This window comes from Sus scrofa, chromosome 13 (genome assembly GCF_054392235.1).
Source record: "Sus scrofa isolate SSC_HxYL_T2T_F1_AM1 chromosome 13, Sscrofa_HxYL_maternal_Yorkshire_Landrace_v2.0, whole genome shotgun sequence".
Lineage (NCBI taxonomy): Eukaryota > Metazoa > Chordata > Mammalia > Artiodactyla > Suidae > Sus > Sus scrofa.
This window is the reverse complement of record NC_139395.1, coordinates 164,246,894-164,266,505: the sequence shown is the minus strand read 5'-3', so window position 1 is coordinate 164,266,505 and position 19,612 is coordinate 164,246,894. Positions and strand designations below refer to the sequence as shown.

General features: G+C 34.2%; 1 protein-coding gene across 5 annotated transcripts in view; it reads left to right on the top strand.

Moving 5' to 3' along the window:
- The window catches only part of LOC110256428 (uncharacterized), a 1,007,420-nt gene that overhangs the window by 574,520 nt on the left and 413,288 nt on the right, over positions 1 to 19,612 (top strand). The window lies entirely within an intron of this gene.

The following is a 19,612-nucleotide window of genomic DNA, read 5'->3' as shown; positions in this document are numbered from 1 at the left end:
ACCCTCACATTCTAACATTGTCCCATTCAATATCATTCCTCAATAATGCTACCAGGATGGAGCTAAAAGCATGGCAATTCTTTTCTGCATCAGGATGTGCACCCCCTTCCCCCTCCAACCATGCACATTCTCTGAGAGGTTGGAAGTGACCTTATCCTCTCTCTTTATTTATTAATTCTCATAACATTGCATTCACTCTAGTGGGCACAACTTGCTCTGACAGTCACAATGGTCTGGTATGATGAGATATTTTTTAGGATACTTATTCCACAAGATAATATCTGAAAAGTCATTTTGAAATGTGTGAGAAGTGTCTCACAAATTTAATAATGCAGCAACACATTTTTGGTTCTGTGAGCACATATGGAGCCACAGTGCTGTCCATTTCCACCATCTCTCATGCTAAGTGCTCCATATCTACCAACATGTATGGATTTCATAAAGGAGTAGCTGTGAGTTCATGTCGTGGGGTCTGTGAATAGAATACAGAGGCTCAGTCCTTACTTGGCAGAAAATTGTATGAAAAGTTCTATGAAAAAGTTCAATGAAGGCATGTGAATTATGGCTTTCCAAGACACCAGATGAAAGAACCAAATTCTTTGGTCACAGTGCTTTTCTCCAAGTACAGTTGTATGTGATGTCTTTGATTCCTATGATCTCTTAATACCAGTCATTGTCCCATCGTATTTTGCATATTTTATATTTATAATTGTTTTCTCCATTGTGCTGATGATTCTTGAAGTTGAGCCCATGTGGACAACCATATGATATATCATTAACGGATGATAATTTCTTACACAGGATGACTTAGTGCTCTTAGATAAATCACAGATAAATCAGCTGCGGAGTTGTCAGAGCTTAGAATCAATGACAATTAAAAAATACACTAGTAAATACTTACAGTATGCAGCATACATGTAACATTATTCTCTTTTAAAATTTGGTTGATTGCTTTATCCTTGAGATTTCTTGAAGGTTTTATCTACCTTAAAAATAACAGAATAGTAGGGTCCTAACTGGTTTCTAACTCTGAGAGAAGAGTGGCTATTCATGTATTTCTTATACAGAATGGGCCTAGATTGGTTTTGGTCTATGGATCTTAGATGTGTTTAAGTGTCTGCAGTCTTTTCAGGATATACTAAAGATTTATTATGGCTAAGAATTTTACTTTCCCACTTTATGCTTTTATAACTGCAATTGGTCATGTTACATTATTTAAGAAAGTTTATAATAATTTTAGTCTAAATGATAGAAATATATATCTGTTAGAAGACACAGCATAAGAGAAAAGAGATGCGTGAATAAATACGACTCCTACAAAATCTTAGTTTCTAATGTAGTGATGGTCACTCAGATTTCTTGGGAACAGAGACACCCAAGACAAGTAGTTCATTATTAAATTTTTTCTAGTGATATTGATAGGAAAAAGGTAAAGTGAGATGAACAAACTGACAAGTATGTGACCAGAGTTTGAATTTTGTTTTATTCACTTAATATATATATATGACTTGGATAAGCTGTATTTTTTGAGACTGAGTATTTAATCCTTGTTTATATATTTTATATTCAGATATGTATCATATATTTTATATGTTTGGTATGAAAATTAAATTGCTCAATAGATATAAAGGCACCTAGCATAGTGTCCTGCTCATTGAATGAGTTCAGAATGTTAATTCTCTTTCTCTTCTTCCCTTCTTCTTCATATTGATTGAGAGCCAAAGAGAAGAAACCTAAGGCAAATGATAGGTAGAAAAGAATCTTCATGTAAAAAGGAACAAAAGAACATTACCTACAAGAAAAAAATGTGAAGAAATAGATGATCTAACATTAGGGGTAAACTATTGAAAACACATTGTGCCTTATATAAATGATGTTGGAGAAATAAGAATTAGCAAGAGGCATAATTGCTTATTGGTAGAGAAAAATAATTGGGACAGGAAAAATGCTAAATGTGGAAGGAGAATAAAATAACTATTATGAGAAATTACAGTGTATTGAAACACTTGCCTATTAGCTTGCTAAGAACATTAAGAAATACTGCATAGAATACTGTCAAGAGTTGTATTAAGTTGAGAGTTCCCTTGTGGTACAGTGGGTTAAGGACCTGGCATTGTCACTACAGTGGTTCAGGGTTGCCACTGTGGCATGGGTTCATGATCCTAGACCAGGAACTTCCACATGCTGAGGGCAGAGCCAAAAAAAAAAAAAAAAAAAAAAAAAAAGCCCAAAAAGAGTTGAATTAAGCTATTTGAAGATAACATTTTTCCTCTCTTTTGATTAAGTCTTCCCAGAAAATTGAAGTCCAATAAGCATATCATATCTACCAAAGTTACAGCTGCATCTGTGAAAGAAAAAAAAAACAAAAAAAATCCAGTGTTGTCTGGAAAAAATTAATAAGTATATATTTTAACACCATATATCCTACTGGTGATTGAAGTCAATTCATTATTTTTTAAAATGGGTATATAAATTGTTATTGAAAGTATGGGTTATGTCTTACAAACGTACTTTATAGTGAAGAGTTCTAATCCATATAATAGAACCCATATAGTAAAAACACCACCACACATAATAAATAAAATAAATCCTAATGCTTCCTAGAGTCATATATTGATGTGGCACATCAAAATAATGATGCATTTATCTAGATGACAGATTAGCATCTAAATGGCATTACTAAAATTCCTCAAATTATGGTTAGGTTCATTTAGACCGTTTACTGCTCTTTGATCATGGCTTAGCCAAGAGTCTCAGAGTAGATATTTAAAACAGTTTTCGGAAGGTCAATGATAATTCGTAAGTGTTTTATGTAAGTGTAAAAGTGATTTTCTCCGTTTGACTCAATTCATTGTGGTATGAAATTGCTTTAAATCTTTTTTTCAAACTTCAATATTTTTTTATATTACTTATTTGAACTTTTAAAAAAATGCCAGTATTGTAAAGTTAAAGGTAAGTAATGGGCCAGTATAAGTCAAATTGTAACTTCTCTGTCATTAATAAATATAGATTGAATACTTGATTATGTCATATTCAGTCATCCACATCTATATGCAATGATTAAGCTAAAAAAATGGCCAAAAATGAATAGTGATAGAATTAGAATATTTTTCATGCTCATATTATTTAGATCAATTATTTATGAATATGCAAATGTAAGGAGATAATAGAAGGGAACTTAACAGATGCATTTTACTTCTTCTTATATATCAGTGGTAAGTTACAGTGGTTTGCCATAAGGCTATTGGGCCAAAGCCAATAACCTCCCAAAAAGCTTAAAGAAATTTAAAAAATATTTTATAGGGATCATCCTTCTGTTTTATCCTTGGCAAAATTGCTGTTTTGTGCATCCAGAAAAGACATTTATTTTTCATAAATTGTGGATAAATGTGACTAAATTATCTCAAGCTAGCCAGTCACTTGGAAACTTTATAGAAACAAGGGAAGATTTAGTTCATGTAAGTTATTTCATGGGAAATAGTGGCTATATTTGCTTCGAAATTTATTTTTGAATATAAAAAAATAAATGTTATCTATATCTTCACTTCTTGAACAAAGCTAGATAATTTCCATTGGTGGCTACAGTTACTTCTGAGGTCAGAGGAGTTAAACCCTACACTGTTAATAGAGTGAATAAATAAAATAAATAATAGCACAGCATCTATCTCAGGTTATAGTGCTATTTAGGTTCTTCTGCCAACTTGACTAACACTGAAAAAAAAGAAGGTCTTTTTTGAAGAGACACCTCCTATTGAGCAACAGTGCCTCCCCTAATGTTATTTTTTTCCACCTTATTTTTTTATGTTCACCTTAAGCAGCTATTGCCAGGCACCCCAGTGTTCACCTCCTGTTGGAAGTTGCTACTGTTGAAAAGAATGCAGAGTCAGAGATTTGAGAGGGCTTCTTGGTGCTTATGGCTGAATGCCAGTATTGCTGTAGATTCTCTGTTGCTGCATTTCCCAGTGAGGATATTTACTATGAAAAGACCTAATGCATTCAAGTCCCTTAGAAAGATGTTAAAACTGCAGTAGACGAGAAAAAGACCAACAGGTATAGCAATATAGTCAGTGTCAAACTGTGGTGGGGGTAAAAGGAAAACCAAAATGTTGCCCTATGCATTGAGTTGAAATAGTTCTCTTCCTTTCAGAGTGTCCTTGCTTTCTACCTCGCCAGAAAGTTCAACACATGCCCACCACCACATCTACCTTCCTACCAATATAGTAATCTACATATCGGCTTCCCTCATGTTACTATCAACTCTATTACTCTTCTAAGAGTAAATTCTCCACTGAGGTACTAGATCCCATCCCTCTCTCTTACTCAGACATCTCGCTTGAGCAATTTATCTCTATCCCTACTATATCAGCTATCTCTCTTCCTGGATCAAGCCCATCAAACAGGCCAATATTTCTATCTTAAAATTGCTTTGATCCTAAGCCCATTGTAGTTACCATCCTATTTCACTGTTTGTCCTTATAGAAAAATGCTCAAAAGTTCATCATTGCTATTACCAATTGCTTCTTCCTAGACTCTTAAATTCACTCCAATAAACATCTCATTCTTATTATTCTGCTGAAACTAATACACATAACCAAAGACCTCCTTGTTACTGAATTCAGTGGTTCATGCTCAGTTATTATCTTTCTTAGACTTTTAGTAAGTAGTACTTCTGTTCAGTGGTGGACAGTCCTGGTTTTCTACTACTAATTGGTCACTCCTGTACATTTTCCTTTAGTGGTTCTTTTTCTTTTTCCTAACTTCTTTTTTTTTTTTAATTTTATTTTATTTTCCCACTGTACAGCAAGGGGGTCAGGTTATCCTTACATGTATACATTACAATTACAGTTTTTCCCCCACCATTTCTTCTGTTGCAACATGAGTATATAGACATAGTTCTCAATGCTATTCAGCGGGATCTCCTTGTAAATCTATTCTAGGTTGTGTCTGATAAGCCCAAGCTCCCTATCCCTCCCACTCCCTCCCCCTCCCATCAGGCAACCACAAGTCTCTTCTCCAAGTCCATGATTTTCTCTTCTGAGCTCTACTTAAAAGAGACACATGCACCCGCATGTTCATTGCAGCACTATTCACAATAGCCAGGACATGGAAACAATCCAAATGTCCATCGACAGATGATTGGATTTGGAAGATGTGGTATATATACACAATGGAATACTACTCAGCCATAAAAAAGGATGACATCATGCCATTTGCAGCAACATGGATGGAACTAGAGAATCTCATACTGAGTGAAATGAGCCAGAAAGACAAAGACAAATACCATATCTTTTTCCTAACTTCTAAACTTCTTCAGAATGTCCCAAGATTCAAGCCTTTGACCTTTCATTTCTCAGTCTATACTCATTTATCTACTGCTGTGATTTTAAATAATGCTTATATGCTGATGACCCCTAAAATTCTGTCTCCAGCCTGACCTTCTCCTGAACAACAAATCTATATATTCAACTGCCTACTTTTCATCTCTATTGGATATATAATAGACATCTCACATTCAACATGTCAAAAAAGAAACTCTCACAGCCCACACGGAACCCACTGGAAAATCCTTTCAGCTCTACCTTCAAAAGTTTTACTACTTGTCACCACCTTCACTGCTACCTCCTCCATTTCTCGACCAAAGCACTGCTATTAGCTCCTCCTTTCCTCAATTTCCACCTTGTAGCTTATGTTAAACAGAGAAGCCAAAATGATACTATTAAGTGTAAATGTGATTGTTTATTGCAAAACTCTCAATGTCTCTGTCTCTTCAGAATAAAAATCAAAACACTTTTCATCCTCTGTACACCCTGTAATATCTGTCTCTCCATTACCTGTCTGGCTTTATCAATTCCAGTTGCAACTCTGGCTCTACCTGCTCCTTCCATGCTGGTCCTTAAATGCTGGACATTCTCCATCAGTGCCTTTGTCTTAATGTTTCCTTTGCCTTCTGTACCCTTCCTCTCAGTGCCTCTAAAGCTTACTCCATCGTTTACAAGTTTCTGCTTAAATGGCATATTTTATAAAGATGTTTCAGACTACCCTACTTAGAATGCAATTCTTTATCGCTCCTCCCTGCTATTTTTCATTTCTCTATAAAATTTACTGCCTTCTAACAAATCTTGTGGTCTGTCTTTTCCAATAGAATGTAACTTTACAGAGGTAGGGACTTTTGCCTATTTATCCACTACTCAAGGTACCTCTAACAGTGTGTGGCATGAGGTAGGTATGAAAAGTATATTTATTGAATAAATATGTTTTTATTGTACTGAGTGAAAGCTATGCTTTTTTTTATTTTTGTTTTGTTTTTTTTTTTTGTTTTATCTTTTTGCTATTTCTTGGGCTGCTCCTGCGGCATATGGAGGTTCCCAGACTAGGGGTCTAATCGGAGCTGTGGCCGCCAGCCTATGCCAGAGCCACAGCAACACAGGATCCGAGCCGCGTCTGCAACCTACACCACAGCTCACAGCAACGCCGGATCGTTAACCCACTGAGCAAGGGCAGGGACCGAACCCGCAACCTCATGGTTCCTAGTCGGATTCGTTAACCACTGCGCCACGATGGGAACTCCGAAAGCTATGCTTTTTTTTAAATTTTGAGAAGGAAACTTTGATTTCTTTCAGGTCTTTTAAGTATACCACATAACTGAAGGGACCAAAAACATTTTAAGTTTTGAAAATCATTTCATTAATCATCAAATCTACGTTCAGGCTCTTTTAAAAATTGATCATGATATTATTAAATTAATATAGTGGTGGAATCTGGATCTTGGAGTCATATTTCCAAGGTTTGAGCTTAGCTCTTGAACTTCCTAGATGTGGCATCTTGGACAAGTCATTCACGCTTCTCTGCTCAGTATTTTCTGTTAAATGGGAACAGTAAATGTACATTCTTTCTAATATTTAATCTTTGGAACAATAATATGATACAAAGTTTGTATCCAGTACCTAGTACCTAAGATTAAGGTATATTTTTTAGTGTTATATTATTATCTTTGTTATTGTTTGGTATGTTTCTTGCTCTTCTCTCTGGTTCACTGTTGCCCTGAGTCCTTCTTGCTAAAAGTGCTTGTTAGATGGAGGGGATGGAGTCTGGAGATGGGAGGGGCAGTGGCCATGAAGAAGGGGCCAGAACTTGTGTTAGACCATCAGACTACAACTTGGAGAGCACTATTATAAAGTGTCAGTCACTCCCTGAGTTCTTATATACTAATAGTAAACTGAAATTTAGATGGGGGACTTTGTTCCTAAGTGGACAAAGATGACAGAGTTATTTTCCTCTTATGACTCTTTTGATATTTGATGCATGACTTCAGACCCTTCTAACCTCCATTAGGATGGAGTTGGTTTTTAAAGTTATTTGCATTTAATTTTAATTTTTGTTAATTTTTAATTTTATTTCTATTTTATTGGAGTATAGTTGCTTTATAATGTGTTAGTTTCAGGTGTACAGCAAAGTGATTCAGTTATACCTATACATATATTCATTCTTTTTCAGATTCTTTTCCCATATAGGTTATTATAGAATATTTAGTAGTGTTCCCTGCTCTATATAGTAAGTCCTTTTTTATTATCTATTTTATATGTAGTCGTGTGTGTATGTTAATCCTAAACTTCTAATTTATCCCTCACCCCCATTTCGCCTTTGGTAGCCATGTTTGTTTTTAGAAATCTGTGGGTCTGTTTCTGTTTTGTAAATAAGTTCATTTGTATCATTTTAAAAATTAGGTTCTACATATAAGTGATATCATATGATATTTGTCTGACTTACTTCAATTAGTATGATAATCTCTAGGTCCATCCATATTGCGGCAGATGGCATTATTTTGTTCCTATTTATGGTTGAGGAATATTCCATTGTGTATTTGATTTTTAATATTTATTCTAAATTAGTATGACAAACAGCACAAATTAGAGAAGGCTGTTTATAAATGACATAAAAACCTGTGTTATAACTTACACTTTAACATTCAGATAGTTGTAACATTATTATTTTAGTTGATGTTTATATAATATCATATTATTCTCTGGTGCACACATTTCCAGAAATGCATTCTTATCTCAAAACAGAAATTCAAAATTACATTGTAAGGAATTAATTATTTGTGACCACATCCATGAGCATATTGACATACAACATGCATATTATTTAAAAAATGAAACTACTTAATAAGTTTCTATATTAAACAGCCCTCTTTCACATCAATTTGACAAATTAGGACCCAGCCCTGAAATAACATCAAAGAATATGATTAACTTTGGAATCCTGAAATACCCTTGCTAGTCGTGTTCTTAAAACGCTAATTCTGTCTTCATTTCCAAAGTCACAATATGGATCTCTTAACATTCTCTTACTTAAAATCTGATGAGCTAGTATAATCTGCTTCTATACTTTGTCATGTATTCTTTCCACTATGTTGGGGTCTCTGCTTCTGACACAAAAATTGTCAACCCATATGAACAGAGAAGTGTAGTTTAGTGTCTATGTGTGTGTGTGTATGTATATTTATATATGTCCCTGATTGCTAGTATACATGTGGTATCTGCTAACCTAATTCTTGTAACAGAACCCTTCTTGCTCTGTAATTTTATTGTCTGCTTCTGTATTCTCTGCTTTGTCATTTCTAATGCATAGAAAAGATCTTGAACATCTTCATATTTAAGTCAAAGGGGTACATTTAAATTATGTTTTTAATTAGGAATTTCTTTTCTCCTGCAAGTGAGAAAGAGATTCTGGATGTTTCTAACCTTTCAAAGTCAAATGTGTTTATGTTGTTTCTTTAGATAACTGTCATTCCCCAAGCCTGTGGTGTTATTGAAAGAGATTACTTTCTGTGGCACAGCTGAGACCAAATGCTTTTCACTTGAAAGTGAATTGCTCATTCATCTGAGTGTTTTACTATGTCAATGTCATGTAATTATTCTTTAATTAAATAACAGCACAAGGTAATAATATACTAGTGAAGATATTAAGGAGACAATATACAAATAAATTATAGGATGGCAATACTTGTAACAGAATCTAAAGCAGGGATGCATAAAAAATAGGATGTTACAGAAGCATAAAAGTTTATTTTTTTTCAATTCTCTCCTTTTCTAAGATAAATGGATACAAACTAAGATCTAATAAAGTTAATTGAAGATCTTTTTTTCAGTCTAATATTTGCCAATTCTACCTTGAGAAACCTCTTAAGAATATCAAAACAATATTACTTTTAGATTTTGCTTCTGTTTCTTTGTTGAGTATCTGGGCTGTTAATGTTTGAAATTTTTACTGTGTTTATTTGGTACAATACATTGCAGTTAAAAGAGTTCTCTTTCAGTGGATAGTCAACTTCTGTTTACTTCAGCCCTCTCCTGCTTGCTGGCTTTTAAATATTAATTGATGAATTAAAAATAAAGAGTCATGGCACTAAGTATCCTTATCAGCTTTTCTATGCTTCAGAAACATGTGAAAATCCTTCTTATAGATAGCCAGGGAGGAAGACAATAGTTCTCTTTTCAAATGTGTTGGGAACAATGCCTACTAAGGATGTTTTATTAAAAGGAAAGAAACACAGAGTGTATTCCATGTTTTTCTAGCAACACTAAAGCCATGGGCAGAGGTTCTGTTCTTGTCAACCCCCAGGTTGGTATACTGGCTTCTCTGAAACTCACAGGCTTATGATTGTCTTTCCATTAAGCTTATTTGACTTTGCCATTGCTGGCTTTGGTTCTAGGTAACCTACTCTTGATGCCTCCACATGAATCTTTGGAACCGAGCAAGTTCAAGATGTCTTAGGTGCTAAGATGTGGAAGACTCACTTTTGCTTTTTTCTCTATTGCACTTTTTGGCATTAAAAAAAAAATGAGAGTTTACCCCTGTATATTTAGTTATAGATTTTTCAGCTGAAGGTTTTCAAAAAAGTTGTTCTTCTGCTATGAATTTATCAAAGCCAGGATTCTCCTCTAGGCTTATCTGATTAAACTCTAGCACTTGGAGGGAAAGGTGTTCCCATTTTCTTTAAGTATATTGTTTCTATGTTCATGATATTTCTGCGAGGTAATTATTATTCCCTCTATTTGGTAGTCAATAAAACAGGTTTACTAGGTTTAACCACTTGATCAAGGTTACACAGACAGTAACTTTCAAAGTATGGCTCTGAATCTAAGTTTTTCAGACCTTTTCCACAAAATCACACTGCCATTGTCTAATTATTGCCAATTCTATTGTGAAAGCTTCACCCTGGCCCTGAAAAATTTATCTAAGCTACTTAATCTTTCTGTGTCTCTGGTATATTTTCTGTGAAAGGGGAATAATAATCTTTATCTACTTCAATGAACTTAAGTGAATATGAAATGAAATCATGAAATAAACAGTGCTATAAATTATGATACTATTAATGCATATCTTAATAATATCAAAATATATAAAAAGACAATTTTAGTTATTTCTCAAGTGACTGTGGTACTGGAATGGAGGTCATGAATGAACCCAAATCAGATTTAGTTCAAATCAAGTTAAAACATGGTACAGAGTTTTTTAGTGTACATATATTTCATTAAAACTAAACTCTGCATTTAAAACACATTTTCAGAAAACATTTTTATGTACCTTGCCCAAAAAGATAAAAATGAAAAGAAATGCAGTAGTTAAGGAACACTAAAGATAATATAAAATCTTCTTATGAACAATGAACAAAAATTATGCTCACTTTGTTAAAATAAACCATTTTTCCACACATAGGAAATTTGTTCACAGTGAGATACTAATTTTTACACATTAGAGTGGGGCCTGGGTTAACCAGACTGAGTCCAACTCTCTCTCTTGTCCCTTCTTCACCCAACTTCCAACAACTCTGACAGATGCAATTGCAACCGCAAGTTCTGTGTGTCTCCTCTGTCACCACACCACCAGTCCCCCAATGGCTTTTAACAGAAGGAAATGAGCAATGTTCCTGAGGATTGCAAGCCTTATAAACATTGTCCTCATTTCCAGTTGTCAAATAGGAGATACGTTTGCATAGATAGATGTGTTGCAAAAGAACTTTATTGCTTTCCCTCTCCTCTACCCAGTAACTCAATATACATACATCATAGGTGAAGCTACATTTCATTCACCTTTGTTACTTGGGATTTTTTTTTTTGCCTATAATTATCTTGATAGTAACTATATTGATGATAAATGTCAATCTCGCTTTTTCTCTCTGTGTGTCTTTTTCTTTTCCTCTCTACCTTCCCTCTCAATAGATAGATACATAGATGAGAGATTAGATACACACACACACACACACACACACACACACACACACACACACACACACACTCTCTTCCCCTTGCCCTGGCTATAATAACAGTTTTTGCTTTGACTATCAATCCTAACTTTCATGTTTCTTTTCTTTTCTTTTTCTTTTCTTTTTCTTTTTTTTTTTTTTTTTTTTTGCTTTTTCGGGCCTCACTGGTGTCATATGGAAGTTTCCAGACTAGGAGTTGAATTGGAGTTGCAGCTTCAGGCCTAGCCACAGCCACAGCAATGCAGGATCCAAGCCTCCACCTATACCACAGCTCATAGCAATGCCTATTCTTAACCCACTAAGTGAAGCCAAGGATTGAACCCCCATCCTCAGGGATACTTAGCCCACTTTGCCACAATGGGAGCTCCCCTAACTTTCCTGGTTTCTTGAGCATAGTTAGTGTCAAAGTAATTTAATTTTTACAACCTCTTATGGCATAGGACAAACACTGGCAATGGGAGAATAGTGGGTAAAGGGAGTGTGAAGAAAGGTTACTCAGAATGAAGAGAAAGAGGTGGAGACTTATGGGGCATTAGAGAGATTATGAGGCAAAATTTCTATTTGAATTCCTAACCCCCATCACTGCCACATTCACACTAGCCCCCAGAAAAAGGGTCAAAATATAATGGATGTGAACTGGTAAGAGTATATTCCTAGATAGCTAAAAACTGAAACTGTACCTTTCAATGATCCATTGGATTGCCCTCTCTAGTATGCTGGTGTTGCTGTTTTACAATGCCTCCACTCCTAAGGTGACTGTGGTTTCTTACATTTATTTGGTATGTAAAGCAGATTTGTTGACCCATTCTACACACTTCATAAAGAACAAGTTGTGTATCCTTGGAAACTATTATAAGCCTTTAGAGTTTGTAACAGCTCATTGGTGGAAGCTTCATTGAAATGTTTATAAATGATAACAAAAAGAGAACTTGAATGGAACTCAGATTTGTGGACAAGGAATGGGTCATATATCCTAGTGAGACACAGTTTAGCAGACTGTATTAAAGAGAAAAGGACAGAAATTCCAGATATGTGCAGGGTACATCAAGTCTTAAGGAGGTAGAATTTCTGCCTGTGCATTATAGGAAAATCTTATGTAATAATAAATGCAATAAAGTCAATAGCCATAGGTCAATTAAAGAAGTCTTTATCAATTATTATTCAGGAAAAAATTTTTAAATATCTCACAGGGGTTATCTTAATATTGTTAATGAAGCCACAATGCATGTATTTTTCAATTTAGAAAAAGGAATAAGGTGGATTTTATAAAGTCTCATTTTTCTATTTTTAGCTTCATTGGAACTACAAAGAAATCCAATTAAAGTTTAATTATTTTATTTAAAATATTGTTTTTAAACAATAATAATGAGAATGTTGGCAGAATTGAACACTAGAAATAGTGTGATCCATTGTCTTAAATATCTTTTTATGATATTATATTAAATGATTAGTTATTCATAATCATAAACCTATCATTATGATGCCAAATCTTAATATCTTAATGTATAAACACTTAATATGTAAACATTTAGGTACTAAAAATATGTATTTTTAACCCAAATGCTGATTTAAGAAATCAAAGTCTTAAAATTAAGTCTTTAAGTCTCTCTTCACTATAATGAGGATCCTAAAAGATCCACTGAATAGTGAGTGAATCATTTGTTGAATAAATAGACTTTTAAAATTCAGGTTTCATCTCAGATAAAGTTTCCATTTTACAGCCATTTCACACCTCCTACGGAATCATCTAGGCCCTTACATCATATTTCTGAGGATTCTAGATTCTGATCTTACTTTCACATCAGCAACTTTACCAAGAAATCTCACCTAAGACAGCACTTTAAATGCCCATCATCACCCCCATTACAGAGTGATTTTTATTAGTCTCGATATAATTCCTGTCACGGAAAGGTTACAGTGGGTAACAGAAGCCAAAATAATTTGTGCTTGGGAAACTTTTTTTTTTTTTTTTTTACACACATCCTGAACATCTGTAAAAATTAAAGGTCTTTCCATGGGATGTATTTTTATTCATTAAACAGAAAATACTGAGCTGCACTTAGCAATAAAGCTGGCAGAATGCAGGAAGGCATGTACTTTATTCTTGTTTGTTTCTACAACATTTATAATCTCTACACAGCAGAAAACAGCTGTTACACTGGCAAGCTGCAGTATATTTTGGGCAAGTAGGGCAGCAGGGTGACTAATGTGCACTGTAATGGCATTATAAGTGACTCACTAGAGTGCAATTATCGGTATAGTTACCACATGCTTGGTATATGATTAGGTTAATCAGTTCCTTAACTGGTTTCACTCTGCATCTTCTGATACAGCTGAACACTTTATTCTCTTGTTTGGGAAACCTAGGCATTGACTGTATTTTAGGTTCTTCCCTGGTTAAATTTTATGTTACCTTTGCTGCAAGTTTCTGTTTTCCCTGGGTCCTGTTTGACCCCACAGACCAATTTGTAAACTGTACCACTGCACAAAATTCAATCAACACTGAATTCCCAAGGCATCATGCATTTTAGCAACTAGGAGTCTCTCAGGGAAACATGATAATTTACCTCATTGCTTTTCTTCCTCTTATTTGCACTCCTGAGGACATATAATTCCTGGGCCTCTTGGCTTGTAAATGACCAGAGAGGGGTTTTTGGAGCACTCCATGACCTATGGCTTAACATTAGGAAGGCAATCAAGGCAATATCTTCAAATTCTGTTTCTTTCATACCCCTATTTCTATTTGGTTTTCTCCTTCTTTTAGCACAACTCTGATTATTTCCCTCCCCTCCTTAAAAGTTTTTAAGTCTTTAATTCCTAATTGCATCTGATAGAATTTGAATTTTCTTAACATGTCAGTCATGCCATATAGACTCTAGGGAGGTTCTATTTATCCCTCCCTCTGGGTTTTTATGCCTTGTATTATCCTCTCCTCTTGAATGTGGGAAGAATCTGTAACTTGCTCCTATCAATGGGATTAAATGGCAAGAAATTGTGGTTAGTCTCCAGGAACTTTGGGCAGCAGCTAGGAGGTAAGGGTTGCTTCTGACCAACAGCCAGCAAAAGTAACTAATGCTTAGCCCTATAGCTGCAAGAAACTAAACTGTGCCAACAACTCTTTGAATAAGAATGCAGGCTTTTCCCCAGCTGAACCTCCAGATAAGAATGCAGCTGACCAGCACCTTGATTGCAAGCCTCTGAGGCCCTAAGCAGAGAACTCAAGTTACACTGCGCCCAGATTCCTGAACCACAGAAATCTGATATAATGAATGTGTGTTGTTTTAAGCACTAAAGTTGTGGTGATTTATTGTACAGCCATAGGAAACTGATGCAAAAGTCAAAGTTTTCTATAATTTAGTTATTTTTTTAATCCTTCTTATATTTATATGTGTACGTTATAAATTCCTGTCACACAAGACAGTTTTCTAAATAGTCGGAATTCTTATCTATAAAATTCAGATATAAGTAACTGACTGGTGTACAATTATCTTCACTATAATGGGGGATAACGATACTTGAAAAGTTTTTGTTAGCATTAAATTGTATGACACATGGAAGTACTTACTGCAGTTTTTGGAACACTGGAAGCACTGAGTAAATATTAATTTCATTTCTTTTCCACATACCTCCCCTTTCCAAATAATCATTTTAGTCATCAGTCTCTAGGCCTTTAATTTTGATGTTGCTTCTTTTTAGAATGCTCTTCACACTCATCTCCATTGCTCATTTTAAAATTCAGCTCAGATTTAACTTCTCTATGAAACATTTCTCCACAAGAACCTTAATCTCACTGTATCTGCACCCCTTTAATACTGAAAAAATATAATAAAAACTCTGATTAAGGTTAAACTGACTTACAATTATGCTTCTAAAGGACAAAAGTCATGTCTATGTAAACAACTGAGTGTCTATCATAATTGTATTTATACTTGTGGTCCTTGTGGAATTTGATTCTTCCTCCTTGGTCTCATCTGTTATCCAGCCCTATCATTAGAGCATAATGAAGGGACCAGATCCTGAAGATCTGAAAATTTTGTTATATGCTTACTCTGTTCTCTGCAGATGCACAGTAAACCTTCATTTTGTAGGCCCCACATTTCTTTGCTCCTATCTCACTTTTTTTTTCCACTTTTTTCACATCATTACAATAAGGATGGATGAAGAGATCTGAGGTATATTATTTGATTAAAATATATGACTATAGAAATACTATTAAGCAGAATTGTTAACTGGTGAGGGAAAGGGTGAAGGGCATTTTGTGTTGTTGTTATCCACTTACCATATTCCCTCTATATGCAGTCACAAATTACATAACCCTCCTCATGATTATGCTTTGTCTGTACTGCTTTCTTTCATGTGGCTTACATGAATTTTTTCATCCATGAAATAGGCAGTCAAGTATGGAAGAAAAATAAGACAAAAACAGCATTTATGGAATCAAAATGTTCTATTGAATGAAAGCAGAAATATCAGTTCTTGATAAAATCTCTTCTTTAGCCCCCTAGAATCTCAAGTTTTTGCTTTAGAATTTGAGATGACTTTGACATCAATATTCATATTAAACATGTTTCTCTTCATCGCTAAAAGTATATAGCTGTTAGCTTCTCAGGAGATTTCTGTCATGTAGCTGGCAAAGGTGTAGTTATGTTAAGAGAGATTAGCTTTGGAGAAAAAATAAATGCCTCTACTTTTTTATTCACTAATATTTGTACGACTATTTTATTTTATTTAGGTAATTTCCCTTTGTTGCAATCTGTTGCATATTGGCTTAGTGTAGCTTTTCTCATAAATTTTGCACATGTGTATGAACTAAATTGAATGGCTGTTTTGCAATGACAGGTAAGAAGATGTTCCTCTGAATGTTGGATGGTTCTCAGGGGCTTTCCGGGCTGTTGCCATGATTCTGTAGCCTGTAATCTGATTGTTTATATCCTCTCCCTTTGTAAATGTACAACTAAATTGCAGTATTTTTAAATAAATATTATATTGATGTTTGCTGAAGCTGTAACTTGGCTAGTTACATTTGTATCGTGAAATGTGAAACACATGAACTATTAAATAAAAGAGAAATAAAATAAGATTCACTCCTATTCAAACAAAGTAATATAAGATATAGACTAGTCTAGTTAAACTTCTAATTATGCTATTCTCCTGATTGTAGCTAGCTTGAAGTTATGGGTTGAAATTCATTAAGAGAAACATACAAGACCCTCTTAACGATGTTAGAAAGGGCAATGCTCATCTCATTCAGGTAGAGGCTTGGTTTTATTCTGAGTTCATCTTTAGAACATTTGGAGGATTTATTTATAATTAAATCCCACAAGAAGTGTTATCTGCCATGTAAAAAGTACTTATAATATACTGTTATTTAACAGTCCAAAAGAAAATTTCTTCTGAAGAATTAAATTACTATCAAAGATGCCCTTCTTAGTTTCAACTCAGGGTACCTTGTATTTTCCTATAGGATCTGCCTTTCTTCCACACTTTATCCTGTATCTGCCACTATTGTCTGTCAAGTAAAAATAACTAGAATGCATCTATAATGCCAAAAGTTTTGTATACATAAACCCATTCAATACTAAAAAGAAATTTTGTCCAAATTCCTAAGATTTAGTGTCAGAAAGTCATTCATAGGGCTGCTCTTTCATAAAGCCTAAATGTGTGACAGAAATCCACAATTCATAAGCCTATGCTGAGAACATTTTTGGCAAATGGAAAACTGGAAATACTTGGCTGCCTTATCTCTTTTGAATCTTCTTCAGACTGTCATCATATATTTGAACATTTGAAGATAAAGATTATGTATCTACAAAGAGTAAAGTCAGTAGAAAAAAGATGAAGTTTACTGTATTTCCAGATTTCCCATAGGGGGCCATCATTAAGCATGACAAGCAGAGTCTTGGAAAAGATATAGATAGGACTCAAATATCTGATGAGATATTAGACCAGAACACCTTTAAATCTCCTTAAAAACTTAAGATTCTATCATTAGAATTTTTTAAGGACCAAGACTCCAAGTTTCTAAAACTGTGGTCATTGAATGGTTTCAGGATGGCCGCTCTTCCTCTGTGACATTTTTCACTGACAATATTCATCATTCTTTATCATTTCTCAGTAATGTGATAGATTAGAAAGTCTACAGACAGAATCAGTGATGTCCAAAAGGATGAGAGAGTACTAAGCCTCATGATCCACCATTGATTGAAACATCTTATTGAATAAAAACCACTCATTATAAGTAGCCTTAAGAAATAAGCATATAACCAAACTTGGAGGATGGGTGCTATTTCCTTTCAGTCTCAAAATTACTCTTTCACTGATGAATAGTGTTTTCCCAGCTTATAAAGCTTATTTATTTATTTATTTATTTTTGGTATATGCTTTTCGAGGGCCTACAAGGAGGTCATTTTAATGAGTTTTTATATCATGTTTAATTAAGTTGTATATTATAAACAGAGGAGAAAATTGTAATTATAGGTATGTTAGCCAAGTTTCTCCAAAGAATAGAATAGAATTAAACATATATATATATAAAAGAATTAAACTATATATATAGAGAGAGAGAGAGGGAGAGAGAGATTGATTTAAGGAATTGTCTCATGTAATTCTGGCTATCCAAAATCTGCAAAGTGGACTGGCAGTCTGGAGACTCAAGAGCTGATGTTTCAAGTCCATCTGCTGGATCATTCCTTGCTGTAGTCCTTCTTGCTCTAGATAAGTCTTTGTACTCAGGCTTTCAGCTGATTGGATGAGGCCCACCCACATTATGGAGAGCAGTCTGCTTTAGGCAAAGTCACCTGACTTAAATGCCAATTTCTTCCAAAAACATTCTCACAGAAACACCTGGGCACCATGGCCCAGCTAAGATGACACATAAAGTTAACCATCACAACAGGAATGTATCTAGTAAGGTCTTCCACTGTTTGAGTTTCTTTGAAAAATGATCCTTCAGGATTTCTCTCCTTTTCTTTCTCTGAACTATGTTATTTATAGCATTATGCATCATAGTATTAGCATATAAGTACTATAATACACTGTAATTCAGGGTTTTATTTTATGAACATTCCACTGACTTGTCATTGCTTTCTTTAGGTCATTTTACACATTGTAATTATTGAATAAAAACTTTCCCAAGTCTGTCAGAAATAAACTTAAATTTTAACCTTATCCAGGTACTTTCAACTGCCTTATCTAGGCAGTTGGATTTGAGAACCTGTACCATTTAAACTGTGGTCTCTGGATCAGTGCCTGAGTAGCACTGGTTTGATCCTGTCGTGCTGCTACTTAGAGTGAAGATTTTAAGCCTTAGCATCCAATTATTTCTATATTTTGGCTGCATGAAATTTCCAAAATCCCATTTCATACAAATAAGTATTTGTAAATAGTAGTGATTATTTACAGACCACATTAAAATATCAGCAATTAATTAAACTCTTTTGGAAGCTTATAAAGATTATACTTTTTTTCAATTTTTAATCACTAAAAATATCTAATGACTGTTCTAAACACTTACCTGGTAAGTGGTCACACTGGTAAACATTAGTGAGTATCTCACTTAATAATGTGTCTATTATTTGGCAGAAATAATTTTAAATGTATATTTTAGCATTATGAGATAATCAATGACTTTATTTTTTTAAATCTTAAATACTTTAGTACTTCTGTGAGACATTCAGAATTTTAAAATTAGAAATCATATGTAAAATAAATTAAAATGATTTGTTTCTTATCTCATTCAGAATACTTATGCCAACTCCTTCCTTTGAGTAGCAAATAAATTTGTAAATTCTGGACTTCCCTCCCAAATCATTACAAATATGTCTGAAATGTTTGCTAGTTAATGATTAGTATTAAATAATTAGCCATGTACAATGGTTCATCTACACTCTTTTTCAGATATAGTAGGAGAAATTATCTAATATTTATAAAATGTTTATATTATTTTATAGACGATGTGTTATGCTTCTGTGGTGTTTTTCACATTATCATCAAAACAATAGGACAGTCTGATTATTGCTTCTTTATAAAGGCTAAAACTAGTGCTACGCTTAGAAAACTAAGTCCAACATAGAAAAGTAAGTATTAAAATTCTCATTTTTTAAAAGCTAAGACTTGGTACCAATGAGGGACTGGCATTCAGTGCCACATATGGATGATTCCACAGCTTGCAATTCTGCCAATGCTCTGGATACCTTTATCCAAAGAATATTGATTGTGACCATGAAAAAGCTCAATGAAACAATAACAACATCAACAACAACAACAAAAAAGCCTCACCTTGAATAACAGTCTTTGGCTTCTAATTATGGCTAAAATGGAAAAACTTGCATAGCTCCATATATA